We start from the raw sequence: 9,262 nt of genomic DNA on the forward strand, positions 1-9,262 counted from the left end.
TAAATCTATTTATTGAGTTTGTAAGTTTGTTTAATGTCTTTTTCAGTTCTATAATTTCCATTTGATTGTTTTTTGCAGCTTACCGTCCTCTTTTGAAATTCTCCCATTTGTCATCTAAAGTCCTGAATAGGTTGGCCTATAATCCCAGCACTTTGGGAGGCCAAGGTGGGAGGACTGCTTGAGCCCAGAAGTTCAAGACTAGCCTGAGCAACATGGTGAAACCCCATCTCTACAAAAAATACAGGCTGGGTGTGCTGGCTTATGCCTGTAATTCCAGCACTTTGGGAGGCCAAGACAGGCAGATGACCTGAGGTTGGGAGTTTGAGACCAGCCTGACCAACATGGAGAAACTCCATCTCTACTAAAAATGCAAAATTAGCTGGGTGTGGTGGTGCATGCCTGTAATCTCAGCTACTCGGGAGGCTGAGGCAGGAGAATTGCTTGAACCTGGGAGGTGGAGGTTGTGGTGAGCTGAGATTGTGCCACTGCACTCCAGCCTGGACAACAGAGCAAGACTCCATCTCAAAAAAAAAAAAAAAATTAGCCAGGTGTGGTGGTGCATGCCTGTAGTCCCAGCTACACAGGTGGCTGAAATGGGGGAATCCCTGGAGCTTGGGAGGCAGAGGTGGCAATGAGCTAAAATGGAATCACTCCAGCCTTGGGGTACAGAGTGAGACACTGTCTCAAAATAAAGTCCTGAATATATTCAAGTCTATGTCTTACAACACCACTATCTGGATCACAGGCCCATTGTGGCCTGTTTTAAATTAAACATTTTATTTCAAAATAATTGTAGACTCACACTCAGTTGTAAGAAATAACACAGAAAGAGCCCATGTACCCTTTACCCAGCTTCCCTTAATGGTAACATCCTACAAGAGTAACATACAACATCACCACCATGATATTAACATTGATACGGTCTTATTTAGGTTTCCCTGGTTTTACTAGTAGGTGTGTGTGTGTGTGTGTGTGTGTGTGTGTGATTTAGTTGTAGGCAATTTTATCATATGTGTAGGTCTAGTGACCTTAAAAATATTTCCCCCCTCTGTCTGGATTTTCAGTCATTCAGTTTCACTTCCAGATATGTCTGGTAATTTTTTTCTTGAATGCCAAACTTTGTGTAACAAAAATACAATGTGAGAGTTTGGATGGCGTTGTTCTCTTCCTCCAGAGAATGTACTTGGCTTCTGGCAAGCTGTTGGTGAAGAGGCAGACACCTTAATTCAATCAATGAATGGGAGGCTTAGAAGCTGCCATTCTGTGTGTGGGAAGGCTGGAATATTTCCCTACTCGGAGTGTGTAACCCACTAAAAGCCTGGGTCATTTCCCAGAGCCCCTCATCTTACACTTCAGTTTTTAGCTGGAGGCTATGGTTCTCATTGTCATGTAATTTCTTGAATATACTGGCTGCTCAGCTTAATCCCTTGTTGTTAGTGGATAGGGGCTGTAAGAGGACGGCAGCTGCTCCAGAATCCAGGCTCACCTCTCTGAACTTCTCTTCTCCCTGGGATCTTTGTCCCTCAACTCTGACTTGTCTTGATAGTTCTCCAATGTCTTCCTTGGATGCCTTCTTTTATTTTTTTTTTGAGATGGAGTCTCAACTGTTGCCCAGGCTGGAGTGCAGTGGCGCCATCTCGGCTCACTGCAACCTCCGCCTCCTGGGTTCAAGCTATTCTCTTGCCTCAGCCTCCTGAGTAGCTGGGATTACAGGCACGCACCCGCACACCTGGCTAATTTTTGTGTTTTTAGTAGAGATGGGGTTTCACCATATTGAATTCACAATCCAATTCTCCATCCAAACTCTCACATTATATTTTTGTTACACAAAGTTTGGCATTCAATAAAAAAACTACCAGACATATCTGGAAATGAAACTGAATGACTGAAAATCCAGTGGGGGGAAAATATTTTAAGGCCACTAGACCTACACATGTAATAAAATTGCCTACAACTAAATCACACACACACACACACACACACACACACACAGTCTTGAGCTCCTGGCCTCAAGTGATCCCCCTGCCTTGGCCTCCCAAAGTGCTTGGATTACAGGTGTAAGCCACCACACCTGGTCTTTTCCTTGGATGTCTTAAACACGTTATTTTGGCTTTCTAGGTTTTCTCAGTGAGAGAGCTGGTCTGCAATAGAAATCTGCACCAGTCTTTCTTCCTAACACTGATGTTTTAGCATCCCTGAGGGACTAAGGGGATCCCCTTAATCTCAGACCACACTGGGCAGCATTTGGATGCTTATTTGGGAGTCAGACTGGATTCAATTCTGTGTTGCAGCTAAGCGCGGTGGCTCATGCCTGAAATTCCAGCACTTCGTGAGACCGAGGCGGGTGGATCACCTGAGGTTGGGAGTTTGAGACCACTCTGGCTAACATGGTGAAACCTTGTCTCTACTAAAAATACAAAAATTAGCCAGCAGTGGTCATGGGCAGCTGTAGTCCCAGCTACTCAGGAGGCTGAGGCAGGAGGATTGCTTGAACCTGGGAGGTGGAGGTTCAAGGTTGCAGTGAGCCGAGATCAGTGCCCTCCAGCCTGGGTGATGGGTGATAAGAGCAAAACTCCATCTCAAAAAAAAAAATCGAGTGTTGCCGCCTCCCAGCCATGTGATCTTGGTGAAAGCTCCCTCTCTGGGCCTCAGTTTTGTTTTCTTTTTCTTTTTCTTTCTTTCTTTCTTTCTTTTCTTTTCTTTTCTCTCTCTCTCTCTCTCTCTCTCTCTCTCTCTCTCTCTCTCTCTCTCTCTCTCTCTCTCTCTCTCTCTTTCTTTCTTTCTTTCTTCTTTTTTTTTTTTGTTACAGACGGGGTTTCACCATGTTGGCCAGGCTGGTCTTGAACTCCTGACCTCAAGTGATCCAACTGCCTCGGCCTCCCAAAGTGCTGCGATTACAGGTGTTAGCCACCACACCCGGCCTCAGTTTTCTTATGGTACTTGCCACCTTGGAATAAATAAACTAATATATGTCAAGTACTCAGAGAAATGAGTGCCTATTATATAATAGGCACTCAATATATATCAGTTATTCGTGTTCAGCAAATCAGTTAAAGTGCCAGGTGCTGGATCTATATGCTGATGAAAAGGATAAATACTGTCCCTTCCCTCGTAGAGCTGACAATTTATTCAGGACACTCTGGTGACTTGTAGGAAGTTAGTAAACTATCATCGTCAGAAAGAGATGCATGCTGTGGTGAGAATTAAAAGGGACGATAGAGCAGGCACCCTGGCAGGTTTGGTTTTGAGCAGGGAGGGCTTGCTTCCCAGGTCTGCAGTAATAGAAGGCACATGACAAATGACAGAGAGTGACCAGGCAGCTACTTATGGCCAGGTGGTCAGCAAACACTCCTAATTGCTGCATGACAGCTGAGATTTGGATGACCGAAAGGAGCAAGTCCACTGAGACCTGGGGAGGGAACATTCTAGGCTGAGAGAATGACACCTGCAGATTCTCTGAATCTGGCACATTTGAGGGCGGGGGAGGCCAGTGTGTCCCAGAGTGGAATAAGCAGAGGGGAGAGAGTGACGGCACAAAATCCAGGAAGTGGGCAGGGAAAGGATCCCAGAGGGCTTTGAGAGTCACCACAAGGGCCTGGATAGCAAACTGGGAAGATTTGGAGAAGTGTTTTTGTTTGTTGTTTGTTTGTTTTTGAGACAGTCTTGCTACGTCACCCAGGCTGGAGTGCAACGATGCAATCTCAGCTCACTACAACTTCACCACCTCCCGGGTTCAAGTGATTCTCGTGCCTCAGCCTCCTGAGTGACTGGGATTACAGGTGCATGCAACCATGCCCGGCTAATTTTTGTATTTTCAGTAGAGACAGGGTTTCACCATATTGGCCAGGCTGGTCTCAAACTCCTGACCTCAGGTGATCCACCTGCCTTGGCCTTCCAAAGTGCTGGGATTACAAGCATGAGCCACTGCGCCCCGGCTGCTTTGGAGAGTTTTACAGAGAGGAGTAACAATATTTTGATTGCAACGATCATTGTAGTGTCATAAGGAGAACTAATTTTTGTGTTTTTTTTTTTTGAGACAGAGTCCCACTCTGTCGCCTAGGCTGAAGTGCAGTGGCACAGTCTTGGCTCACTGAAGCCTTTATCTCCCAGGCTCAAGTGATCCTCCCACCTCAGCCTCCCAAGTAGCTGGAACTACAGGTGCACACCACCCTGCACAGCTAATTAAAAAAAGATTTTATAGAGACAGGGTCTCACTGTGTTGCCTAGGCTGGTCTTGAACTCCTGGGCTCAAGCAATCCTCTCGCCTGACCTCCCAAAGTGTTGGGATTACAGGGGTGAGCTACTACAGCACCCAGCCAGAGAATGGAATTCAAGAGAGGAAACTGTATTTTATTTTCTTTTTTTTTTTGACGGAGTCTCGCTCTGTTGCCAGCAGGCTGGAGTGCAATGGCGCGATCTCAGCTCACTGCAACCTCTGCCTCCCAGGTTCAAGTGATTCTCCTGCCTCAGCCTCTCTACCTCCTGGGTTCAAGCGATTCTCCTGCCTCAGCCTCCCAAGTAGCTGGGATTACAGGCACCCACCACGATGCCCGGCTAATTTTTTTGTATTTTTAGTAGAGACGGGGTTTCTCCCTGTTGGTCATACGGGTCTTAAACTTCCGAACTCAGGTGATCCGCCCGCCTCGGCCTCCCAAAGTGTTGAGATTACAGGTGTGAGCCGCCGCCCCCGACCAGAAACTGCATTTTCAAGAGACAGTGGTGGCTTGGAACGGAGTGGTAGCAGCGTAGAGAGAAGTGAGCATGGGTTGAGATATGGGTTAGTGATTGGGTCATAGATGGATGAGAGAACGAAAGAAGTCAATGAGCAACCCGGACTGTTGAGCCTATTTATTGAGATGGGGGCGAGTGGGGACAGGCGGAGGAAGATGGGGGCAGGCGAGTGGGGACAGGCGGAGGAAGATGGGGGCAGGCGAGTGGGGACAGGCGGAGGAAGATGGGGGCAGGCGAGTGGGGACAGGCGGAGGAAGATGGGGGCAGGCGAGTGGGGACAGGCGGAGGAAGATGGGGGCAGGCGAGTGGGGACAGGCGGAGGAAGATCACGTGCTTAGTTTTGGATCTATACATTTTGAGACTCCTGCTGGGTAATTCGCATATGCAAATGTGGAGTTCAGGGAAAAATCCAGGAGGGAGTTAAAGCCTTGGGCCTGGATGAGATTTCCTAGGGAGAGTGTCTAGGTAGAAAGAATAGAGACTCAGAACTATGTCCTGGGGTACTGCAGCATTTAGGGAGATGAGGAGGCACCCATGAAACAGAGCAGTGCTTCTCAAAGTGCCATCCCAGGACCAGCAGCCACAACATCGGCTGGCACTTGTTAGAGACACAGACGGTTGGGTCCCACCCCAGATCTACCTCCTCAGGCCTTCCAGGGCGGGGGCGCAGTGATTGGCGATCAGTGCTTTAACTCGCTCCGGGCGATTGTTACTCAGGCTACAGTTTAAGAATCACTGAGGTGAAAGACAAACCAGGAGAGCTTGTGTTTTCAAAGGCAAGAGAATAAATTTTTTTCTTTTCTTTTTTTTTTTTTTTGAAACGGAGTCTCACTCTGTAGCCTAGGCTGGAGTGTAGTGGCACACCCTTGGCTCACTGCTACCTCTGCCTACTGGGTCCCGTCTGGTTCAAGCAATTCTCTGCCTTATCCTCTGGAGTAGCTGGGACTACAGGCACACACCACCACACCCAGCTAATGTTTGTATTTTTAGTAGAGACAGGGTTTCACCATGTTGGCCAGGATGGTCTTGAACTCCTGACCTTGTGATCCGTCCGCCTCAGCCTCCTAAAGTGCCGGGATTACAGGCGTGAGCCACAGCGCCTGGCCCAAGAATAAGTTTTTCAAGAAGGAAGGAGTGTGTTAGATGCGGCTGAGAGTGTGGCTAAAATGATGGCAGAGGCCTAGCCATTGCATTTTGTAACATGGATGTTATTGCTGGCCTGGACAGGTGAGACTTCAGTGGAAGGGGCTGGGGTGGGGGAGCAGCAGCCTTATGGGAACAGGACAAGGTGTGAATGAAAGTGGGATGAAGTGGCATCAAAACTGTAAACCTGGCCAGCCACGGTGGATCACACCTGTAATCCCAGCACTTTGGGAGATCTAGGCAGGAGAATTACTTTGAGCTCAGGAGTTTGAGACCAGCCTGGACAACAGAATGAAACCCTGTCTCTACTGAAAATATAAAAATTAGCCAAGTGTGGTGGCGTGTGCCTGTAATCCCAGCTACTCCAGAAACTGAGGCAGGAGAATCACTTGAACCCAGGAGGCGGAGGTTGCAGTGAGCCAAGATCGTGCCATTGCACTCTAGCCTGGGCAACAAAGCAAGACTGTCTTAAAAACAAAAACAAAAACAAAACACCCCAAAAAAGCTATAGACCCACTATAGCAAAGGATTAACTTAGCAGGCTTGGGCTGATCAAACCTGTGCATTCCAAAGAAAGGACTGGGCCTGGACAAGCTCCCCAGCAGGTAACTTCTACGCCCTTGGAACATCTGCCTGATGAGACTGTCTTTGTTTACCTTGGACCATGCCGGATAATTTAATGCTGACAAAGTCTTTTGTGGCAAATGCCCTTGGTCACCCTGTATCGGTTTGACCTTTGGAGGGGGTCCCGAGGCAGAGTAGTTAAGGTCAGTCACACGGGTGCTCCATTACATTACTGACTCCCAGTACAGACGCTGGACATAAGGCTGGGGTGAGCTTCCCTGATGGACAAGTCTCTCATGCGTGCATCACACATCATTGCTGGAAAGTGACGCGCTGTCTGCAGGACTTTGGGAGAGAGCAACTGGAATCCTGGTCCTGGCCTGTCCTGCATTCCACCCTAAGTGCCTTTCTCCTTGGCTAATTTGCGTCTATATCATTTCAATGTCATGAACCATAACCACGAGTTTAACAGCTTTTCTGAGTTCTGTGAGTCCTTCCGGTGAATCATCAAACCCGAAGGTGGTCTTGGGGACCCCCTGATACACCTGAGTTTTAAAGAAGTTTTGCAGTGAAGGGAGAAAAGGAATGAGTGCCAGCTGCAGGAGGTATGGGCTCAAGGCGGGGATTGTGGTTCTGCGTAAGAGAGGAGATACTTGGCCAGACTCCCAGGGAGATGACAGAGTAGATAAGGATAGGTTGGGTGACGCAGGGGAAACGTTGGTGAGATGAGGAGGAAGGGGTCCATGACACAGTGCCTCTGATAGGAGCAGCGACAGTTTATTCAGAGTGACTGGGGGAAGCCAGAGAATCTGGGTACAGTGCGGGTTTGCAGGCAGACTTGGTGGTGGGGTGATGGGGGAAGACTGAACTAATGGTTTTCTTTTTTTGAGACGGAGTTTCGCTCTTGTTACCCAGGCTGAAGTGCAATGGCGCGATCTTGGCTCACCGCAACCTCCACCTCCTGGGTTCAGGCAATTCTTCTGCCTCAGCCTCCTGAGTAGCTGGGATTACAGGCACGCGCCACCATGCCCAGCTAATTTTTTTTGTATTTTTAGTAGAGACCAGGATGGTCTTGATCTCTTGACCTCGTGATCCACCCGCTTCGGCCTCCCAAAGTGTTGGGATTACAGGCGTGAGCCACTGCGCCCAGCCCACTGATAGTTTTCTTAATGAACTAGGAGGTGAGGCCATCTTTGAGAGTGCAGGCCTGGGGGTGGAGGGCTGTAGATTTGAGGAGAGGGGATATGATACAGTTACTTTGGAGAGCAAGACGCCAAACAAGGAATGTGTACCGAGATTGCAGGGCAGGGTTAGAGATCTCTGGCAAAAGAGTGAAAATAAGAGTCAGGCCGGGCACAGTGAGGCACACCTGTAATCCCAGTACTTTAGGAGACCAAGGCAGACGGATCATTTGAGGTTTGCGGTCAGGAGTTTGAGACCAGCCTGACTAACATGGTGAAACGCTGTATCTACTAAAAAACAAACAAACAAAAATAAAATTAGCCAGGGATGGTGGCGTGCACCTATAGTCCCAGCTAGCTATTCAGGGGGCTGAGGCAGGAGAATCATTTGAAGCTGGGAGGTGGAAGCTGCAGTGAGCCGACATTGAGCCACTATACTCTAGACTGGGCGACGCAGTGACTCCATCTCAAAAAAAAAAAAAGAAAAGAAAATGAGACTCAACACATACCAAAACCCATGCTTTTCACATCTGTGTTCAATTGTGCAGGTGCTGACAGGAAGCAGGTGGGCAGCAGAATTTCACCAGGGTTGGACCTAGCCAGCTGAGTGGGACAGAGGGAGAAGGAGAGTGTTTGCAAGTAAACTGGTGCAAGAGGGGATAAACAAGGCGCAGCTGCCTGCAGCTTAATTTTGCTCAGCGGTAATTAAGATATTTTTATTTTAAAACAAATCTGGATTCATTCTGGAGTAGAATGAAAAAGTGCATGAATTTTTCAGATAATTTAGCAGACTTTGAGTGCAGTTTCCCTGTTGTGAAGTGCCACTTCCAGGGGTAGCTTACCCCCTAGTCTTCATGTGGTGAATCTACTCTTGTTGGAAGTTTGGGAAGCTTTGGAAAAGTCTGGAAAGCCCTGCCCAGCAGGTGTAATCCCCTCACCCCTGCCCAGCACCCTGACCTTTCACCGTGATCATCTGAGATCAAGCAAGAACAGTGCCAGTACTGATAGAGGAGGATGAAGTCTTTGTGCCTCTAAGATGGGTGTGCAGGGTAAGCTGGGGACTAGTTCACGACCCTCTTAAGGCTGGGGTGGGTGCTGCAGGGGTGGGGTGGGGTAGCCGAGCCTGATGCTGGTCTTAGAGTCCAGTCTAGAGGCCAAACATATCAGAGGGGTCTGGGTAGTGTGGGGAGGGGAGCGGCTGAAATACAACAACCAGGATACCCACCCATGCCCCCCTCCCTAGGACTCCAAGAGATGAAACACTGGGGGTCCAGGTGAGTGACTGGGACAGACTGGGTCCCAGGAAGCAAGTCAGGGACCCGGATCCCAGAACTGGAGCACACGGTGTGGACGGGGTATTGGGAATGAGGCCGAAGCCCAGTTATCAGAACTGGGACACGTTCCATGTGGGACTTGCGATCTTTACATCCTTCCTGCATAAATCCTGGGAAACGGGGTGTGCCTGAGCATGGAACAGGCAGAACTTGTCAGCTGGGGGCCTATTTAGGGGTGCATGTGGCTTTGGTCCTTCCAGGATCAGGCACCTCCTCTGCCCTTCCCTGCTGCCCTGTCCAAAGCATCCCCCTCCTTCCAGTTCACTTCCCCCACAGGGCAGCCCCATCCCTGCAAAGAAGAGCCTCGGA

Source organism: Callithrix jacchus, chromosome 1 (assembly GCF_049354715.1).
Source record: "Callithrix jacchus isolate 240 chromosome 1, calJac240_pri, whole genome shotgun sequence".
NCBI lineage: Eukaryota > Metazoa > Chordata > Mammalia > Primates > Cebidae > Callithrix > Callithrix jacchus.